This window comes from Temnothorax longispinosus, chromosome 10, assembly GCF_030848805.1.
Source record: "Temnothorax longispinosus isolate EJ_2023e chromosome 10, Tlon_JGU_v1, whole genome shotgun sequence".
In the NCBI taxonomy this organism is placed as follows: domain Eukaryota; kingdom Metazoa; phylum Arthropoda; class Insecta; order Hymenoptera; family Formicidae; genus Temnothorax; species Temnothorax longispinosus.
The window spans coordinates 934,385-957,741 of NC_092367.1; the positions used below are offsets into that span (position 1 = coordinate 934,385).

Sequence of the window (23,357 nt, forward strand, 5' to 3'; positions counted from 1 at the left end):
CCTACCGCTCGTTTATTTACGAATATATTAAAATCCATCTCGAGGATTACCGAAGCATACAAAGTTACGATTCAATCGTGACGTTTATATCTGCACCTTGTATACTCCCTATTGCAGTATTCAGGTCGAAGATAACTTCTTTGATGTGCGAGAGAATTTACAGTAAATCTTAATGACAACATAGTAAACAGTACAGTTGTTGGTCACTCTACAATGATTGGCCACATCTTAAAAAATTAAAGATATAAAGAAATACTATTAAAATATTTTTAATTATAAATACAAACATATTTTTTTACAATTATTATTTTTTTATAATTAAAAACATTTTAATAGTATTTCTTTATAATCTTTAATTTTACTTCCTCATAGAGGAAGCTTTGTTTTCGTAAAAAAAAATTTTTTTGTTTTTCTGAATGTGTTCAGAATGTTCTAAAACGTCGAAAAATTGCAATTTTTAAAAATGTCTGCATGTATGTATGTGTGTATGTGTGTATGTGTGTGTGTGTATGTGCCAAATTTACCGAAATTTCTATAACTCCAGAACTAATCAACCAAATCTTAACGAATTATATATGAAATAGGGGTAGAAAAAACTGAAGAATATAATAGAATGAATAAAAATTTCTAATAATCAAGGGGTTCTTTTTTAATAAAATTTTGAATTTTTGCAGAAATGTTTGTTTATGCTTTAACTTTCGCAAATTTGGAGATACCGATCTATTTCTAATTTTATTATATTTTTCAGTCTTTTCTACCCCTATTTCATATATAATTTTTTAAGATTTAGTTGATTAGACCCAGCTTTATACGCGATCAAAGGTCCATAATTTTGATCGCATATAAAGCTAAGTCTAATTAACCAATTTAAAAGAATTATATATGAAATAGGGGTAGAAAAGACTGAAAAATATAATAAAATTAGAAATAAATCAATATCTCCAAATTTTTTTAAGATGTGGCCAATCATTGTAGAGTGACCAACAACTGTACTATTTATCTGTATAGTCTGAAATCATTTTCGTTTTATTAAAGGATATAAAACAATCCGATGTGAGGATTCTTATATATTATACGCGATGAATGCAATACGTCGACAATTCGAGCTTTTATGATGGGAGACGAGATACGCGTACTCGCCACGCTGGTCAAGTTAATTTTCTTCCGATGTAAGCAGGTAAAAGCCGCGCCGCGATGCGGAGCGGAGGAATCCCCCCGTGGCTCGTTCTCGTCAGAAATGAGTCGGTGTTGCGGAGAAACGACCAGTTAGACGAACATTAGTCTTCGCTCGACAGCGGCCCCAACCGATCGGTTGGCCAGCAAAACCTATGTATAGAATTGGGTTAAGGGGCTGGCGGAACGAAGGAGAGCACAGCCGTGCACAGAGCCGCGGCGGGTGGAAGTTCGGCGATTTCTTGTAATTGAATCTACCGCGACCCATCGGCCAGTTATTGTTTCTGCCCATATTCCGTTCGTTGGCTCTTCTACGCCAACCGGTCGGGCGTAATAATTTTTACAGGACACGTAATCAGAAGTATCGGGAATCTCGTGAGATACTTTCGCGGGGTGCTTTTGAGACGGACGGAAAAATCACTACGATTACGCGGGTCCTTTGTTCTACGACGGAGTTTATCTAATTAGCGACTGGACTTTTGAAAAGGCGCTTTGCGCGGAGCTTTGTAAAAATGTATATAGAGCGCATGGACGCGGAAAGTGTATCGCGGTGTTTGAAAATCGCTTATTCAATAAAATTCTGAAACAGGGTACATGTACGTCATGTACGTACGTGTGCGTGCGCACACGCGAGCGGTGTCTTATCGGGACTGCAGTTTCGATCGGGCATTAATATTCATCCGCACGAACAAGAATACAACTATTTTTCGCGCGCGCGTTCGAGGACTTTTCTTTTTTTTTTATTCTCCCGTCAATTGTATCGTAACTAAACGTTTACAGAGTCGCGTGGGTGGGCGCGAAGAGGAAAAAAATGCATTGTTGCTCGCAGCAGCCGCGAATAGCCCTCCGTTTTATCGCAATCCTCCTTCTCCTCCCCTCCCTTCCTGTTTCTCTCCGCCGAATTCTCGTTTAATCTCACTTGACCCGCTGGAACTGTCGAAATTCTCGACGCTAACGGACACTAACACTGTTGCCCCACTAGGAGGCGGTGCTCTGCAATCAGTTTTGGATCGTTTCACACGAGTTATACTCGCGACGATACTGCGGAGCGATATTGGTTTCTCTCGTTTCGTTTCCGAGATTGACGTTTTGAGGAGTTGCAAAATTTATCAATTCTTCACGTAGCACGCGAAATAACCGTTCATTTGTTATTATTCGAATACGGCGTGTTCGATTATTTTCGATAAAATCGAGCTGCACCCACAAGATTGCAGATGCAACTGCAACTGTTCATCGAGTTTGATCTTAAAGGCGGCATATCGCCGATTCATATTCGGAGCACATCGTAATGGCGGCACGATTGTCGTTTCGCTTTGCTTTCGAGGCGTTTAGCTATACACAGTATACCCCCGATATCGACGCGGGAAGCGCCTAGAAAGGGCGCTTGCACATGCCACGGCCGATACCTTTCGAACACGAAGCATCGCGTGCCGGAACACGTCCGCGTTTCGTTCAAACGCGCCGATCTCGGCGGAGCAATTAAGCTGCTTTATTGTCGAACGAATGGGAAAAAAAAGCGCGGAAAAAAAGCGCGAGATAGCGAGAGCGCGGCGCGGATTAAAGCGCTTTTTCACGTGCCGCTGGTTGACAAGCGCGGGATCTCTGTATTAACGAGAGGAAGGCCCCGGCAACGTGTCGCGCTTCCGCCATTAACGACCATCGCTTTGGACATCGAGCGCGATATTTAATCGCGCCTCCGACGTCAGCGTCATTTTTATCGGCCCGAGCTTTTGTTTTTTTTTTTCCCGTCCCTCTCCCTACGCCCTCTCTTTTCACGGGATAAAGTGCGAATTTAGCGGCACCGGTCGGTTGATCGGGGCGAGGGGGGGGGGGTGGATTGTTGCATCCCCGCGGTGCATCATCGCCGGTGTATTTGTGTATTGTCGGCGTCAAAGCCGGGATGGCAGTGCGACGCGTATATGACAACGAAGTATTATGTCAGACCGACGTGAGAGAGATGACACACTCAGCACCGCCCCGAACGAGCAAATTTCTCTGACCATTTCCTTTTTCGTCTTTTTTTTTTTTACGAGAACTCCTTTGCCAGTTCAGAGCGAATAAGCTCACAGAGGGAGGTTGATCGACACCGGTTGCCGAAATTGCGGTGGCGCGTCTGTCCGTCCGTCCGTTCGTTCGTTCGTTCGTTCATTCGTTCGTTCGTTCGTTCGTTCGTTCGTTCGACCAGGCTCAGGCTCGTTAAACTGCGAAACTGGCAAAATTTCTGCAACGCGGCTCGCGCGAAACGAACGCGGAATAACGAATGCAGTTTGCCTTCACCCGCACAGTTGCATCGGCTGAGTTATCGCGTGCTGTTTAAATGTTAAAAATTATGCATCAGAGCGATGTCTGGGTTCGGGCGCGATAGGAATTCGTAACAGCCAGAGCAACGAGCATTAAAATTTAATACATTTCTAAATTATTTTACATTTGGTCAACAACGTATCGTCATCAACGTTAATATTACTGATGTAAATTATTCTCGGCGATGAGTGTAAAGACGCGCGAAGCCGCGATTCGCTACGTCGCTAGCATCGCGCGATCTGCGAAGGGGCTGAATGATATCGCGTATCAGCTACGAATTAATTCCGGCGACCGGAGGGACCCGTAAAATAGAAATTTACGATGGCGCGCGAGGCGAGGTGCCATTTTTCAGTGTCAGCCTCGCGGCAGGTACGTTTAATTTAATCGGCCGTGTGCGAACTCTGTTGGCCGCCACTTGTGCGCGCGCCACGGCCCGAAATGTCAGAGTCCACCGCACACGCTCGAAGGCATAATCTGTCCTTCGAGTGCCAAGGGGCGCGAGTAAGAAGCCGATCGAAGGCACTCGCGCGAGATCCCCGCGCGCCGATTGCGCCGACACGCGATAGCTTTTCGCGACGGGTTTCGCGTAGGTCGAGGGTTGAAGGTCTCTCGCCGCCTTGGCATGGTCCGCAACGTTGCAACTTTGACCTCCATATCTGAGCGGACGAATCCGCCGCCCCGCTCTCGTTACGAGCGAATCTCGTGCACGCGCACGTCCGTTGTATGTGCATCGTGCTAAGGCGCGTGATATAGCTGTACATGGTGTCCTAAAATCGTCAGATTCTACGATGATCCGGTCGTGACATCGATTGTCGCGGTTATCAAAAGAAGAAGCGGCATTTGATCCGAATTGGTTCAATTTTTAGTTTTCAACACGCAACTGGGAATCCATCTCGTGTCTATAGGAATTCCACAGGGAATTCTGATACACCTTGTATAAAAGGCTTGATCGGCATACCCTTCGCTTCTCATTTCCTTGAGCTTCCGTGCCATGCCGCGACGTCATTAAGACTACATTTTCACGACTAATCCTCGCGATTGGTCGCCGTGGCCTCACTCACTCACTCACGTGCTAACATCGCGAACGATCTGGCCACGCTGGGACTTTTCTAATCGTTCGTGGAACGAAAACCGATTTCCAATTAGGTGCCGCAATTAAGCTCACAGCTAAATCCCTCATGCGGGAACGGTAACTTCCGTCTCGGCATGCAAGCCACGATTAAAGTCGCGATTCACTGCCAGCTTCTGATGTGTGTCGGGTTATCGATATTTTCGTTATCAAAACCTTTTTATCAGTAGCGGGCTAGCTCGGAGGAATGTCAGCTTTATAACCGCCGCCGCTTTGTACAGCAAAGAGAAATATCGACGTACTGCTGGACGTACGTGAACTGAGGGTTTATTTAGTTTCGAGATTGACGATTCACCGTCAGTGTAAGATTTTGCACTTGTCACTCAAACCGCGAAACATTTGATCGTATTATCTCGATAAAAAGGATGCGTGCGGCAATGATATCGCGTGAATCATGATCGATATAAAATGTATATACCAGTACATTTTTTATTGTCAAATGTGAAACATAATTAATTTTCAACTATGTTGATCTAATTCTTTGATTTTTATGTACGATTTTAATTGTGTAATTAGTGATTTATATATATGATATAAACGCTCGTATTCGTAAAGAATTGTCAATAATATGAAATGATGAAAATTCCAGCTAGATTACGCAAAACCAATTAGCCAATTCGGTCACGCCAAATTTATGCTTATAACGCGTGATTTGCTAGTACGGGATGTAATCGACATGCCTGCAAAACCGCGGACAATGTTGCAAAATACGATTTTTGATTCACATCTGTATGGCATACATATTTTTCCTGTTCTCCCTCCCGAAAAAGGAAGAAAAATCGTTCGCGGGAGGCAATCGAGTATTGCTTTAATAGCCGCGGCGCATCAACCACAGATTTATCCAGACTAATGCAGTGCGACACTTTATGGAAAATCGATTTCTATAAAACCCTCAAATATATATATATATATATATATGTATATATATATAAAATACATATAATGGCTATATAGACGTTGCGTGTAGCGCAGCGCGCCGTGCTGGCGTCTATTGCATTTACACTTTACAACCGTGAACACCGTGATTGAAACCACCGCTCTACATAACCAAGCCGCTCTGCCAGGTGTAATTAAAGCGGCTCCCTTGTAACCGTCCACGACGACAGCCGATCTCCTGTAACCGACACTCAGGAGGACGCACGATAACACGGGGTAAATTAAAAACCAGTCCCCAGTCGCTAGTGTCCTCTTAACCTACTCTTCTTGGATTATTTTTTTATATATCTATATATGTGTATATATAAAATATATAAAATATGTATAAAATCAAACGCAAGTTTTATTTTGAGAGGCTTTATCTCGCCGATTGTGTCTGTTAGTCGCTTTTGAGTTGCAATCGATTTATTTTTATACGCTGCAACTAGCATCGCAACGACGCAGAATATACCGCGGTGATGCGCACCATCCCGGCGACGACAGCGGGTATTCATCACCATCGGCGTTCCCAACGGTGCTCAATTTTTCCTTTGTTCACCTTTATGAACCTACACTTTTTATACCGTGACGAATAGCAGTCATCGATTCCGCCTTTTTCCCCTTTATCCACGTGTCACCCACCCCGTCCATACGTAAGCTCGTAATCCGATTACATCGCTTTGCGCTATCCGCCTCTCTTTTAAACGCTCGCGCGCGCTATAATGCGAGCGTTAAAAATTCTGCAAAAATTGTTCGTGGATGTTTTAAACGCACGCGCGCGCGTGCGCGCGCTATAATAAGGCAATCACGGGCGCGGGATGTGTTACGCGGATGTTACGCGGACAATTTTAGTATCGAGTATCGATCCAGATGGCTGCGCGCGAAAGAGGAAAAACCGATTTAAGATAAAAATATCCGCTGAGGTCTCCGACGTCTCGTCTTCATGACGCTGTATCAATATCCGAGATCCACTCAAGTCGGGGTCACCGTCTAGCGCGATTTAGCAGCTAACAGCGGCCGTGTTGTAAAAGTCAAATAAAGTGGAAGTAAGCCGCGACTGAAAACCCGAAAAACGATGCTTAAAGCTTCTAACGCAAGTGCAACGTAATCTCTGTTTTCCAAACCCGCGCAGTGCTGATATCTTTCGAGCTGTATAGCTTCGTATCAGGTTATAAAATATAAAGCGTGAGACAATAATCGTGTTTTGATACGGATTTATTAAAAGCATCATAAATATAACATATGTATAATGGTTGTAAAAACATGTATGTTATTATAAATGCTATTAAAATGATATCCAGTGACAGAGAGAGAGACGATCCGACGATACCAAAAGTACATGTTTTATCACTCAGGCTCGTTGTGACATCTGTTCCCTTGTTCATTTGTCACGATTGTTCGTTTGTTATGATTTACCCGTATTTTTTATTTAAATATTTAAAATAAATACGATTGTTTATCTCGTCGGCGATTGTAGTTGGTATACCGGATTTATTTCACATTGGGGTATCTATATTCAATATTATATTTATTTTTTATCTCTTCTCGCGATTTTCCTACAATATTATCCGTAATTGAATATCACTTCATATATTTCGATATTCAGATATTCGAATGTGAAACTGGAAAAGAAATGTCAACGCCAAAATCTTCTCTTACGTTTTATTTCATATAAATCGCAACACGTTTTTATAAGTGGCGCCGGCACGTGCACTTTAGGACGCCTCTGTCTCCAGCACAAAGATCCTTCTTCTCCGACGATATCAGAAGTTCTCGAATCCAGGAGCTACTTACTCTTTTCATGTTCGAGCTTTCCGAAACGCGCGCGCGCGCGATATATCGCGACCCGAGATCTCCAACAAAGTGGCGCGACGACAAGTCAAAATTGCATCTCGCGAGTTAGTTGGCTCGTCTTTCGTTTCGAGCACGGTATCAATCTCGCATTTCCCCGCCTACGCGCGAATGCCCGGTTCCTGGAGTGCACTCCGGACGAACTCGACTAGTCTCGACGTGGGCGGAGGGCCGCGCGTTTGTCGTCGAAAGCCGCCGGGTCCCGAATATAATATTTCAGAGCGCGCCCACTCGGCGCATCGGAATCTAAAAGTGCCTCGAGCCCGCATTCTTTCCTACGCCGCACGAGGGAGACGAGAGAGAAATTCTCCCTCGACGGCATATTATTCGAAAGTTACGGCGAGGTGGCCCGTACACTTCGCCGTCGCCCGAATCGCCCGGTGATCCCGGGACGGCACCGCTCTAATTCGGCCTTAATGACCCTTTAAGCGAAATTTAAACGCGCTCGCGTACCCGGCGTAATTCAGGCACACCCCCCGCCGTTCGACTGCCGCTTCCCATTGCATGCACATGAAAACTGAAGCATCTCCAAGTACGTCCGAAGTCGTTCCCTCCATGTATTTCCGAGCTAATACATAATCATAAAACGTTTAATTTCATCATTGGCGACATTCGGAATAATATATTTGATGACGATATACGCGCATTTGACTTTGCATCGAGAAATATATGCGCGTCATAGCAAATTCTCTTGAAAAATATTAAATTTCCGTCCTCGCGTATATGCATACGCGTATGCATTCCAGCTGAATTGCTTGCGCGCGTCACCTGTATGATGTAGAAAAATGTAGGCACAAGACATTCTCATTAAAACGACGACGCTACACTAGGACCATCAGAGAACACTCTCCTGTTTGTTCCTCATTTCCCCGTCTTTTCCACTTTCCTCCATGCGGCTCCCGTGCGGCTCTCTCGCCGTCAGTCCTCGTTTCCGCTGCACTCACATTGGCCTACTTATTCCATCTCGCGCGGTATTATGCAAGCCAGGTCGTTCGAGACTTAGTACACGGTTAAGTAAGTTTGCGTCACCTGCTTTAGGCAGGCTCGTAGACGCAGTACGGCTATCCACGTTTTATGGATTTCCATCGTTTGCAAACGCGAGCGTATATATCGTTTTCTGTAAGTAGCGATAAGCCCTCTCCCTCCCCTCGATTTGATACCCACTCGAAATTTAACCAACTAAAAGCAGAACTCACTCGTTTAACGCGTTCACATCGACGCCTCGCAATAATTAAAATCGGTGCAGCGTATAAGAACAATGTATGACTTGACAGGTGCATAGCAATTTTTTTTAACAATGGCGTTCGCAATGGCACCTCGTATTCTCCCGGTGGATCGCAAGAATCGTTATAAATTATTCAGGGATACGTGGCAGGAAAAGTAATTCGCCGTATCAACTCGCGATTAATTAGCATCTTGATACTATTTAGCGTCGCCGTGGGGCGATGAATATTCATCGGGTAACCGGGGCAAAAACAGCGGCGCGTTTGACTATTCCCCGGAATCAACCTGGAGTATTTAAATCCCATTAAATCGTCGCGCGTCACTGCGCGTAACGCAAAGCAGTCAGGTAAGTTATTTACGAGGAAACTCGCCGCGCACAATCGCCCGCGATTTTAGTGCGCGCCGTTAATTCGCGTCCATAATATCGCGCGGTTAAAATTTCTCTGTAACGTGCACGAGGTAGGGATCGTCTTTGCGAGACGGGCGTATATTCCATTTAAGGAAACGACAATCCTCCCTAACGATCTTACGCTGAAACCTTGTTAGCAAAATCCCGCGATTCCCGGGATCGCGTGTCCATTGACGGTAGTAGAGTTTCTCGTAGAGAACGCGCTCCAAAATTAATATTTTTATCTCTCTCCCGCCAAAGTCTCTCTCGATACATATATCCCGTCAGAGCGGCACGATAATAATTCACAGCCAACGAAAACAGTGAATTCTTCTTTGCACGAGGCGTGTGCGTGTTTAACAGTCGCACTCGGCCGGAGTCGAGCCGAGCCGAGCGGACACTTTAACGATTTTCGCTCGGCACGCAACGAGTGTAATTCAACGTCCGAATCTAGCTAAACGTCGGCCTTTATTATGCAGATTGCAGCCAAATGAAATTACTAGTCGTGCGCCGCGCGGGGAAACGAGCGGTGTTTAAACGGCAGTGATCAATAGTGACGTTGCGAGTTACGTGAAAAGGTACGCTTTTGGAAAAAAAAAATAACCCAGCTGTAAAACTAGTTAGAGAAATATTGATCGGAAGAGCTGAAATGCAAAGGGCGAATCGTGAATCGTAATAATGACGTGCGGAAGGAAAACGGCTTGAATCTTCCAAATTGTATTCAAAGGCATCAGCCACGGACCGCGACGTCTGAATGGCTCGGAACTTGATCTCGCTCATAGTCAGCGAACCGCGAGCTGATCCGCTGACCTACCCTATCCAACCGGGCGTCGGGTTATATTGGTTTTCACGGCGAGAAATGCGCGAAGGAAAGTAAATGCCCTCCCCTTCCTTCTTTCCTTCCTTCCTTCCGAAATCCCTTTTCCTCTCCCTATACGAAGCCCCGTGTAACCGGCCCTCCCAGCACCATCGCGGTTATTGCTCGGCATCCCTCCCGTAAAAATCCTGACCCGGCCCCGGCGTAGGCGGAAGCGAGACGAGACAAGCAAAACGGTTAAGTGCACTTCCCTCCGGCACGTTCGATTCAATTGCATCTGCGGGTTGCTGGCCGACTCAATAGAGAGGCTTCTCTATGTTCCCTTCCCACCGTTTCGCCCCGTCCGTCTCCCAAAGTCCATTCAGGATCCATCTTTCCCTCCTCTAGTTCACCTTTCCGCTACATCTCTCTCTCTCTCTCTCTCTCTTTCTCTCCGGCCGCTTCGGGCCCCTTGTACCGAAAAGAAAAGCGATCACCGCGGTGAGAATACGGGGTAACCGCCAGCTCTGACTTGCCGGCTTTCCCAACTTTTCGCCCGTTCGCGTAAATCGCGGTTTTAACGTGCCCGTGGCGCCGTTACTTTTCGAGTGTCTCGTCTCTTCGCGAGCCAAGTTGCAGAGATGCAGTCTGAAATACGGTTCTTTACTTGACATGCATCGCAAAGTTCTAATCGCTTTGCATTTATACTGAGAATAATATATGTGGAAAGTCTGACTTTTTTGGAGATCATTTTATCCTGCGCTTGTGACGTATGTTACGAAATGTTACAAAAAACGATACTCGAAGGTGTTTAAATTGTCACGGGAACTCGGCTCTCCTCTCGTACTATCGTTTCCTAACAATTTCAATCAATCGCCCCGGCCCGGCCTCTCGTGAGGGGGCATTTCCTTCGACGGCCTCCCGGATTTTCGAGCATCGCGCGTCAAAGGATCGCATCGCCGCGAGATCGCCCGATCACAGACAATGACGTTCGCCAACGCTCGCTTTATTGGGAATCTTCGGAATGCGGCGTCCCCGGGTGGGCTCTCTCGCAGGCTCCCGGAAAACCGCGGAAATTTCAATCGTTTCCGGATCCTTGCCTTCCTCTCGCTGTTGTTTGCCCACATAGTTGCGCGCGTTCCTTCGCCCCGTTCTATCGCGCAATGTATAAACCCCAGGGGCCGCGGGTTAAAGGGCGCGCAGCGGCGCGGGCGCGCGCGTGCAAGAGGGCGCGAATCGGTATGCCGCGCCGTTTCCATCTGCAGTTTTGCGGTCGGCGAGGTGGCGATGCAGTTGCAGCTGCGGCCGGTCGTGCGGCTCATCGGTCGGCGACGCGTTTTGCGGCAGGGCCGGTCGTTATGCCGTAATGCGAATCGTCGCCGAAACAACCCTCCCCCCACCGACAAATACCTCGGGGTTTATGATACCACCGCAAATATTGGCCCATTGCCTTTTCATAAATACATCACGATAACGACACGCGTTCGGAATATTATAGTTGACAGGATTCGCACATCGGGTCTTCAAAACCGACAGATCGGCTAAAAACGAGAAAAATATCGTAAAATATTATGAAATTATACATAAGCGTACGAGTTATCGAAAATAGATTTCTCGTTTATCAAATCCAGAGTGAATTTGCATGCGGCTTCACATTGAAAAGTGTGAAACTAAAAAGAAAGTATTAATATACAGCGATATAAATTGCATGCGGTTGGCACAAAACTGCGTGCTGTGTGCTGTAATACGTTTCTCCTTAAAATGTCGGTAATAAAAAAAATAGTTCTTTATTTATTATGCGCGGTAGACAAAGTAGAGATGTATATAGCTGCAACTGAATTGGGAGAGGAGGGTATAGTCCATGGGCTAACCACGCGTTTTACGCCAGTTATACCACAGCGCAAATCGGCCTAGTAAGTGCTTTGAATTTACGGTGCAATAGTGTACTATGAATGGATCAGTCTGACAACCGCGCTGAAAGCGAATGGAAATCCATCGCGGAAATAAAAGTTTATTGATATGCTGCTTCTATTCTGCATATGGGCTTCTATTTGTTTAGATCATCCTACTATCCGCATGTACAATATTATTATATTGCAATATGGATTAAAGTTTATCACGAAAGGTTAATCCTTGTTAGAGAATCTTAATATTAAGGCTTTAATTCTCAATAATTCGGATGAAAAACTATCCTTGATATCTTAGAAAATCTTAGATGACAATTTGTACTAATGGGATTCACATATCGGTCAAATTTTACTTTACTGAAAATTTTATAATTATATCATAGATAATTACCTGTTAAAGATTTTTTACCTTGTTTTATAATAATAATAATTATTATTATTTATTTTGGATATATTTTATGTTGTATAGCATATATATAAATTTTTTAATTATACTAGACGTTTATTATATGTCCAAAAGTATTTATTCCAAGATGCAATGCAAGGTCCCGGACGAATCAGTGCGTTTCCCGGGACCCCCTCTCCAACGCGAAAAACGCGCCGCGAAGGACACCTGCGGGGTTTTAGTCGGTAAGAATCCGACACTCTCCTCGCCTCGCTCCCGGAGGCGGGATGGTCTTCCCCCTCTCACAGCGAGGGGGCTACCGGTCCAGTACTGGCCGGTAGATTTCCCCGCGTAAAAAAAAAGATGCAATGCAAGAGAGCAGTGTTTAAAATAAATTCGTTGTATGGCCATGTACAATATGTTTGAGCGATTTTCTAATCTGTAGGCAACAAAATTGTAGAGCGGTGTGTTTAGCTGTTAGATGTAGGATCGATAATCGAGCAAAAAAGCAATTTGTTTGCATTGCTACGACCAGCAAGGCGACGCGGCGGAGTTTTGTGACCGCAGTAGTATAAACCGACGATTTGCTCCGACAAATACTTTGGTGTTTGCTGTCCCCGCAAATTGTATTCGCAACTATTCGTGAATGCATAATTATTGCTTGCATATATACGCAGAACTTTCCGCGACCGTTACGTATGTTTTTTTTCTTTTTTCGCGAAACGCTTTGATGCATATGCACAAATTCGGCATGCACCGTTGTATCTGCAAAAATTCGCAATCACAATACGAAATTCATCATATTCAGTCCATTAAAAAATCGGGAATTAGTTGAAATTATTATTATTATTTGAAAATAAATAATACGATTTAATTTATGAGCTTACAAACAAGCTGTCAATGATTTTACGGATGCGTTTTATTGATTTAACAATTAAGGATTAAATGCACGATTGAACAGGTATTTAGTTAATAGGATTTTATTTATAGATTTTTCGTCAACGATATAAAGACGTAGTTACATGTGATTTATTATAAATAAATAAAATATTACTGTTAAATTATTACCATTTATACTTCCCTGATATAACGAAGGCGAACAAATTGAGAATTATCCTTTCTCAGAAATTTTAAAGATATTTATTGTGTTAGTATTAAATCCGCGATAATAAAATTGAATTAATAATCGCTTTCACGTAAAGCCTATCATGTATCGGCAAGAAAATGCCAATCTCTCAGCGATGGGTAATAACGAAATGTACTTATCCGGATAAGTTAAAATATATTAGAGCTGAAATTCTCTACTTAAATGCTATACACTCCCCTTTCTTCCACAGGAAGATATTACAAAAATAGATCCGACCGCGTCGCATAGCGAATGGTTAAGACCATTCCGCGCGATAATAAAGGCGAGCGCGCGCGTATTTCGCCGGAGTGATATGAAATTCCGCGTTGCGATGCCGCGCTCGGCGTATGCGAGACGCCCACATCACGCGACGTACGTACATATGTGTATATACACGTACGTGTGGAAACAGGGCACACTTTTATTTCCTTGGTTTCCTCTGCCGCCCCCCTTCCCCCCGCCCTCCCCATGCACCGCCATCGCCCGCTTTACGCGAAAATCACACGAACTCGTCGAAAGCTCTCTCTTTCCTTCTCTCTCTTTCTCTCTCTTTTCATCTTTCTGCCGTTTCTCTCGTTCTCCGCAAGTAAAACTGGTGCACTGTCGTGCGGTTAAAGACTCGAGGACTCTTCTCGCGATACGTTGCGTTTCCGCGACCGAAAAACTGATGGTCGTCGCGTGTACCAGGCGCTTTCATGCCACCGCCGCCGCGCCACCGGGTTCCTCCGCCCGTAGCTATGTATGTAATCTTTTGAGATTCGCGGAACTTTCCTCGTCTCGACTTGAGCCCCGAGAAAATCGCTCTTCATCGCGGAGGAAGGGACGGGGGTGTTTCACGTGTCTCCCTCCTTCTCGCATGCACATCGGAAATATTCATCCCGCGAAACGCGATGGTGAAAGGTGATCTGAAATCACAAAACGATATTTGCTACAAATGTTGTGCCCATTGTGAAATTTTATTTATAAAGAGCGCCGTTGCAAGATTATTTATACATAAAAAAATATTTCGAATTCATTGTTATTTCAGATTGTTTTTTCGTACACGCAATTCAGTTGTTGCAAATTTCTATGTGTAATGTAATAGGATTGACGCATATTGGTCGGAAAACGGAAACGCTTCAAATTTTAGAGTGCAATAAAATACGATTGTGCACGTGAAATTGGAAAGCAAAAACACTTTAAAGCCCAATAAAATACGATCGCCTGTGTTTAATCAAACAGACACAAAGCATAATGTAACATCCCGAAGCACGCGATATAATAAATAAAAATAAAAAAAAATGCTTTGAAACATCATCAACCATTTCATCAAATAAGTGTTTATCAAGGTTTTTGCACGAAATGTGATACGATATTCCCATACGATACTATAGAGAATCTACTCTGTACAGAGGCGTTTGTATCGTGTTGCTAAATTAAAACGAATTTCATGACACGACACGCTCTGCGCGCGCGTGTGCATACACTGGAATCTTTTCCATAGCTACGGAACTTTCTTGCATTTAAATATAAACTACCTCCGGTTTACATTTCTCATTTCGTAGGCGTGCAACGAAATCGCGTAGTTTCCAACTATTGTGACGACGTCTGGATAAACTTGCTCGTTAACTACAATCGAGTTAAGCGCCTCGGCATAGTACTGAGGCACGTCGATTTGACTTGCCGAGAGTTATCGACGTCTTCCCTACGTCAATTCCAGCCAACGAGCCGGGATTTGCATAGAACATGTCGCACCTTGTTTGTACGTGGTCAACAACCTTGTATTATTCCTTGATCAACTTGTTATTTGCTTTTCTGGGAGAGGGGGGACGCGCCTAGGTTTCAATTTATTTCATTACCTTTGTTACCGTTGTATCGTAAAAGAAGTTACGTGTGCATACATACATAAGTAAGAGTACATAAAAGTATTTTATGAAAACTGGTTGGTGTGTGTTGGTCTAAACAATAACGTAAGCTGTCATATTTCACGTAATACGATTCTATAAAAAGGAATTTATATCGGACGATTTTCTTTTTTCCAATTTTGTAACGTAGCAGAAGTACTAGAAGTGTTAAAAAGAACGGCACGGCGCGTTTATCTTAAGTATTGTGTCTTTAAACGTCGCGACGAGGAAGATAGATATGAATGCAAAGAAAGAATCCCGCTGGTTTTTGGTAGAGGCGTTTAAAAGGGGATAAAAGACAGACGGCAGGCGCGCGGACCGCAAAGTTATACCAGGGTCTTTCTGAGATGGCGCGGTCTTAATGCCGATACAGGAAGCTCCATTGAGGGTATTTTGGACGTTCATTTGCATAAAGCGGATTCCTCCTCCTCCACTTTTCTATTACGTCCCTCCCCACCATCTCCGACTCCATTCCCTCGTCTCCTTGCTCGCTACCTTGCCGACGTTTGCCTCCTTCTACATCCTCTATCTGAAAGCACTTCCACTTTCTGTTCTCTCCCCGCCCTTCTATCTCGGCTCAGCACGCGTAGGTACTCGTTGTTTCGCTTTTATACATCCTTCTGCCCCTCTTCATTGTACCTTTCAACCGTATCCCCTTGCCACCCCTGTTCCCCTTCGCCACATACTGCTTATCTCCCCTTTGTGTTTCTCCGGAGGAGGAACTCGAATGCCTCCTCTACGCTCGAATATCTCTTCTTAACTTAGTTCTCCAAGTTACTATTTTACTACTTTCCCCCGTTTTCTCCATGCTATTTTTCTTGTCGTTATTCAACACTTTTATTGTTTCTCGTTAACGCCTTTGTGTTCGTAACCGAGCGCACAGCGCACCTCCTGGCACTTCCCCTTTATTTTTCTGCATACGTTAGGCTTTCATGCCTCCCGTTTGCTTTTATTTTTCTCTTCCTTTTATCTTTTATCTCCTCTTTTATATATCCGCTTTCATATATCAGCAGCACCCTTTTTATTACCCGCTCATTCCTTCGCTTCTCCTTGCGCGTGCTATATATGACTTCTCTTTTATTTATCTCGCTCAGTTTATTGTCCTTTTGCTTTAAACATTGCGTATTCTCCTATCTCGTTCTCGATATTATCAGCAGCGAGTCCCCCGTTTTAGACCTATGTCACCTTCGATACTAACCCTTATTCCCTTTATGGCCCTTATTCCCCAATCCTTATATTTCGCATCCTCTACGCATCCCTAGCAGACCCTCGAAGTTTCGTGCTCGAGAATTTCAGCGATTCTTAACCGTGCAAATGGTACCGTCGATGATTCCCCGAGGGTTCCCGCAGAAGGTTATACAAAAGTCCGGTCGAAAGCGTAGGATAACGGAAATAAGAGATATATTTCATTGCCGTTGAACGTGGGTCTGGTAAATTTTGCTGCTAGGTCGATAGATAGGAGGCGAGAGATGAAATAATGCTAGAATATCGAGGCACAAAAACGATGGTCACGTATGATCGGTTTATTTTGATAGCGGCATAAATCAGATCTCGCGAAACTCGACGAATATAAAAAAAAGTGAATACGAGATACGCGCCGCATCCGCTAACTATCGCGTCATTCTATCAGCCATTATTTAACCTTGAACCACTTAGAGCCACGGACTCTTGTAACAGAATTCCCCGAAACCGTGCCATCGATTTCCGATTGAGGTGAACGATTTACGTACATTGTGCTCGGACAGCGCACTGCAAGCAAGGATTACAGTTCACAAGATTAAGCGCCTTTTCCTGGCGGAATTCTCGGGGATCGATTATTATTTTTTCATTCGGGATCTCTTACGAGGTAGCCGGCTCAAGCGGGAGTGCAAAGGTGTCGGCTGTGGTTATTCGCAATGCTAGTTAACAATATCTACATTATGTCTACAATGTTAAGTCAACATTAAATTGCATTGTATTTGTTAATTGTTCCTACTGATAAAACTTGACTATCTCTAAAAATCACAATTTACGACATACTTGCAGACATAATTATGAATGCTGCAGAGAGTATATTATTGTGGATTCTAAAATTTCTTCATGACTGTCATTAAGGGGACTATAGGCAGTCAGATTTATCGAAAATGCAGCTTTTTTGAAAATTTATTACGAAGAAATTAATTGAAACCGAGACTTGTCCTTTAACACAATGTTTATTAGTAAACTATATATAACAAGAAAATTTTTTTAGTTGAGAATACATATGCATTAAAAACTTTCGCTTTTTTCCACGTTTTTTATTTTCTTCTTGTCTTGCAATGATAATTGAAATACAGAGGCGCTCTTTTTGACGAAAAACGAAAAACGTGCTGTTTGATTTTTTTTCTCAAAGACTCGAGTTTGCACAGACTTTTTAGAGGTTTAGTCCGAAATTATACATATTGAACATGTTCAATTTTTTTCGCTGCAAACCGAAAAGAAAATAAAAAACGTACAAAAACGCGCAAAATTTTTTAGTTGACTCGGTTTCAATTCATTTCATTGTAATAAATTCCCCCAAAAAGCTTCATTTTCGACCCGTTTAATGAATGTCGCCAAATCGATTTTCCCAAAACTGATCTTGTCAATCGATAAATTACGTCACTCAGATGCTTTTTAATGCCACCGAGTGACCTCGGCTGTCCGCTTTCGTCCCGAAATTCTAGCGCCGACGAGGATCTTCTTGCTCGGGGCGAACCTTGACGGTAATAATTAACATCCTCATCATCGGTGTAGGAGGACGTTCAAATAGATTCCGCGACGGATAGACATACCGTGGTGTGATATAGCCGAACCTGCAGCCTCGAGGCCGTGCCAAATATACATACGCGTACACTAAGATCATTCCTAAATGCCTCGGAGCGGATATATTCTGAACTCAAGAGGATCCCGGAGAAGTTTGTGGAACGTACCGTTGCTGTGATTACTAGCGATATATAGATTTATCAAGCGTTTGCGAAATTATGTCAGAATGCGTATACCTCCGCCTCATTAAATACTCAATGCATTCGGTAATTCGTGCCTTCGTGCGGAACCAATCTGTCGTCGTCAATCATTATAGATCGTTAGAGAAAATTACGTCTCCGTGATTGCTGTTAAAGTTATCCAAGTTAATAAGACCGAAATAACAAAAAAAAAAGAAGAAAATTTGCGATTTCGCAATGCAACGCGAGAGAGCCGATGGCGAGAAAGTCGCAAAAATGGCTAATGACAAAGTTGGCCCGAGCCAATTTAGAAAGTTACGTTTCCCGTCAAAAGACGACAATCCGCAGAAGTTGGACAACCGTGTAAAGGAACTTTTTAAAGAGCTCGGTCGTTTGTCACGGTATATGACAAACTCTCTTCGAAAGTTAACGCGGATGATAATCAATTTAATTGTTACACGCGGGTGTGGTCCGCGCGATATAAAGTCGGTCTGTTTTTATTTCACCTTAATTGACGCTTGTTCGATTTTAGGGAAATAAAAGCATTAGCATAGGAATTTCGTGATTGATCGGACCCGTTTGGACTGTCGTCCAAAATCGAATTGTTCAGCTCAGCGGCCTCACAATGAAATTGGCCGTGAACATTCGGCGTAACAATTTTCCAAATGCGATTCACACGGCTGAAATCATTTTTATCATTTTAAATACACGACGAGAGAGAGAGAGAGAGAGAGAGAGAGAGGAGAGAGAGAGAAATGTTTTATGCATTACCATTTTACCAATGAATACACGATATAATACGAAATTTCTTGCATATCGTTTATACGTTCCACATGACATTTATAATCTCAAGAGAGCTGTGCGCTTTTACATTACGAATTACTCGCAATTTCGCATCGAATGAATTAAACGTAAGGCAGAGATCTACATATATCTATAGATGTATTACAGACATCCGTAGTACACGCACCGTGACACGTATACCTACGTACGAAGCGAACAGCAAAGATCTACAGTCGAACTTCCGAGCGCGCGTGCATAGTTGTTCCGGCCGCGCAGACGGGGAAGTTCGTGCGCGTCGTCAGTGAAATTGGCTGAAAACTTTCGGCAATTTGGCGTACGCGTACGAGTAATTCACTCGCGTGTCCGCCTCGCGCATTGACCTCGGAAAACGGGTGTGCAGTTTCGTGAAATGCAACAAAATGTCGACGTTGAAGCGCGGTTGTTCCGACGGACAGCTATACAAAACGGGAACCGAAAAATCGACCGATGCACACATCGGTTGCGCGACGCGCACCAATACTTTCCTCGCTTCCCGTTCAACCGAGACACCGATAATGAATGAAATCACATGGGACGTATATAGTCCTGACGCGAGCCAATTAGCCGACTGTTTCGTTTTGTTTCGAAATGACAGCACGTCGGATGAAAGTAGGCGCGGTGCAACGAATTGCATTAATAGCACGAAAGCAGATCGCATTATGAGCAAGAAAGAACTCACTTTCGTTGAATCCTCTGTCGATCCTGTCGATATTGATCTTACGTACGCTGGGTATTATTCGCTATAAGCGACGTTAAGGTAGTCCTTTCGCAGCACCTAGTCAAGTAACAGTCTGTCATGAGGTAATTGAAAACAAACATATTGCAACATCCCAATAATTATAATAATATAAAATATGATTTTACACGCACGATTTAATCGTATTTAATTATTTTTTTTTAGACCTAACCTAAATCGAGTCCAACCGCACTACTATTGTGATATTTTTTTAATTAGTAAATAATTAAATACGATTAAATCGTGCGTGTAAAATCATATTTTACATTATTATAATTATTGGGATGTTGCAATATGTTTGTTTTCAATTGCCTCATGACAGACTGTTAATTGACTAGGTGCTGCGAAAGGACTACCTTAAAAAGTGACGAGGTATCTATAATTCGTAAATAAGAATAATCCCAATTTCGTGTCTCATGATTCATCAAAAATATAAATATTTGGACGAACGATCGATTTAATATCAATGAAAGGGATTTTTCGATCAAATTTCGCGATTCTTAGCTCGCAAGATGAAATCATTTTGTAGTCAGAATCATTTCCAAGACCGGGAAGTATTCGGAGCGGCGCACAGATGATGAGCGCGGTTATAAAAATGTGAAAACTCGTGAAAATATTTTTCCGAAGCGGATGTAATGTCTCCGAATCGATTTCTTATGTTTACTTTTTTTTTTACTTTGTTACTTATGCTGGAATTTAAATTGTCGACATGTCTGGTGTTGAATTTTTCATGGCCTGACCAAATATGATACGTGTTATGTAGGGGGTTTCGTGAACAGTAGAGAGAGAGAGAGAGAGAGAGAGAGAGAGAGAGAGAGGGAGAGAGGGGAGAGAGGGAGAGGGAGAGAGGGAGAGGGAGAGGGAGAGGGATCGAGAGAGAGAGAGAGAGAGAGATGTGGAAGAGAGAGAGAGAGAGATGAGAGAGAGAGAGGAGAGAGAAGAGAGAGAGGAGGAGAGAGAGAGAGAGAGGAGGAGAGAGAGAGAGAGAGAGAGGAGAGAGAGAGAGAGAGAGAGAGAGGAGGAGAGAGAAGAGAGAGGAGAGAGAGAGAGAGAGGAGAGAAATGGTTCAGTCCCACCGGCTCGGCCCTAATAATCCAGGAACACGAAGACAAGTTATGACAGCCAGTGTCGCAGCCCCTTTGGTGGGTTGCAACTGCGTGGGCGACATGTGCCATTGTTCAAACAGTGCAGCCCAACACCTTCTATCAGCGCTGACCGTACCATCCACTATCCACTCCGACATTCCTCTCTCTTCAAGGTGACGACCGCGCGAGGTATACACGCTCGTCATTTATACCCTGACCCGAATACTTCCCTTGGAAATAGTTCCGACTGCGAAATGACTTCATCTTGCAAGTCGGTAGAATCGCGGAATCTAGTCGGAAGATCATTCCGCGCTATTAAATCGATCGCGCTTGTTTCCGAGCTGCTTAAATTCATATTTATGAGAAAGACAATAAATATTTCTTCGCACTTAGCGTAGTCGTTCTATACTTATCGTTCGATCAATAAAATACGTAATTTGTCAATAGTCGCAGAGCTCCAACGCCCACAAAAACAATAAAAAATAAAAAAGAAGAAGAATTAAGAATTAAAGATGAATCTACAGAAAAAGCAATTTTTTCGCGATGGTATCCCTGATCAAGCTGCCGTCGATTAAATCTGCAAACTGACTCGGAATCGCGGTCTTCATTGCTCCAAATTTCGGTCATGAAATAGGAATCTCTAACCCCACCGCCATCCGAGTTAGGGTAGTTTGACGCGAGGTAGTAAAACGTGACTTTACTCTGGAAATAATATCGGCCATAAAGTCGGGGGATAGTAAGGTAACCAATGTCTGTTCGAAAAGTCAATTCTGACCGCGCTTTAATCTGACAGAAAATACTAGCGGCGTTTTGTGCCGATACCTTACGAATCGTTGTGCTGTTTTCGCAATATATAAATACAAACGCTCTGCGATAATTAAACTGCAGGAAATTGCAGGAGATACAATTAACTGTTTACGAAGCCACATTAAAATTATATTGTATCAGAAGATATCTTACAAGTTTTGCAAATGGCAATACACACATTATGCGTAGATTATAATGTGTAAGTAACAACGACGGTTCGGAGAACGTCGTTAATCGACAGATGACACTGTCGCGTACAGGAATTTAACTTCCACTTGCTGTTCTATCCTTAAAGGAAGTGCAAGCGTCTAATCTTCCATCTGGCTCAGCACTGAATGAATAACAACACCTGATTGATGTTGCAGCATTAGTAGCCGACGATGATCATAAATAAGAGCGCTGTAAGCTTACGGTGTAACTTTACCGCGGCATTGGCTCGCAGATTACTGTGCAACACTTATACTATATTACTTATCCATTTAATGCAAAAATTAATTTTACAGCTTTTTCCCCAACGGAGATTGCGTCATTTATTAAGGAAATAGATAAAATTAATGTTCTTCTGTCTGTTATCTAATTAATTTTTTTTATTAGAACAGTTTTATCATATACCTTAAAAATAAAAAATAACTCAGTCTCCGTAGTATTTCAGTCCAATATTTTAAGACTTATTCCATTAATAACTTCGGACAAGAAGAAATTCGTTCCATCGTTCGTTCAATACGGACTCAGCGGGATCATCGAATGGGAGTGTCTAATACGCACCTGCGCGCTCTCTCTCTCTCTCTCTCTCTCTCTCTCTCTCTCTCTCTCTCGCTCTCTACATCAGTAGCACGGCCGTTTTATTAGCAGAATGGTCCGTAATTCCAATCGGAGTTAGTATTACACGAACGTGCTCCGAATGAAGTAAAATCTTCGCGTATTGACGCACGATAAATAATCTGCGGGATCGGCGCGCGCGCGCGCGCGCGCCATTATTCCGTGACCGTAATACATCGCGCGCACATATCGTAATATAATTTGCATTAAATCGCGACTACTTTCCGCATTCAAGTTAAGCACTGCGGCATCAAATGCAATCGCTGTTAATTTACAATTCCATTGCATATACCCTCATAATCAGCGTTGTCCGCTCATGTGGTTACAATCGAATTATTATAATATTTTTTTCCGTTGTCGAAACAGCATTGAAATTTCGACGTTACCGGCAATCGCGCCAATCGCACAGCTCGATTTTATTAGAATATACAAAATCGCGAGTCCGGTTCGAATGAAGATTTGATGTCGCGTAAAAAATACATGACGCGCTCTCGGATAGAAACGACGCGTTCGTTTGCGATCATCCGTGACGGTGCTGAAACATTAAAGACCCTAAATTGGAGCCGGTTGATTAAGTTATGGAACTCACGTCGCACGCTTCAAGGGTTAGAAATATTTAATTTCTCTCGTGCCGTATCATTTAATGCCGGCTCTATCCTCGCCTCCGCCAGGTCACGTGGCAGCCTCAGAAACGTGATATAATTACCAGTCCATCTTCGGAGCGTCTACCTCTGTCTGAGCATTGCCAGAGGCCGAAACCCAAATTGAATCAATCAAGCTTGTATCTGAGCACGTATGTTGCTAATCGAATCGATTCATGTTTCGCCTATACGGAATTTCAACCATCTACCAAAGGATTCATTCGTCTGGTACGTACACACGAACGGATGCGCGGGCGCACGTGTGCTAATGGTTATTGTCCAAAGATACAGCCGTAACCGCAGAATAATAATCGACCGCGCAAGTGTGCGGAATAATGATTCATCCGTGCGCAACCAATCAATAGCACGCAATATCTATTATCATTAATAATTAAATGTGTATTGAGATAATATTTACTAATAATAT

At 43.4% G+C, this 23,357-nt stretch overlaps 1 protein-coding gene across 13 annotated transcripts in view; it reads left to right on the forward strand.

Moving 5' to 3' along the window:
* The window catches only part of LOC139820380 (protein turtle), a 265,980-nt gene that overhangs the window by 177,701 nt on the left and 64,922 nt on the right, over positions 1-23,357 (forward strand). The window contains exon 1 of one of the 13 annotated variants that reach the window (XM_071790582.1): positions 23,139-23,158. The exons of the other annotated variants lie outside the window; for them this stretch is intronic. The gene's annotated coding sequence lies outside the window, so the exon portion shown is untranslated. Of the gene's footprint in view, positions 1-23,138; positions 23,159-23,357 lie in introns of those variants that run through there. 13 annotated transcript variants of the gene reach the window in all.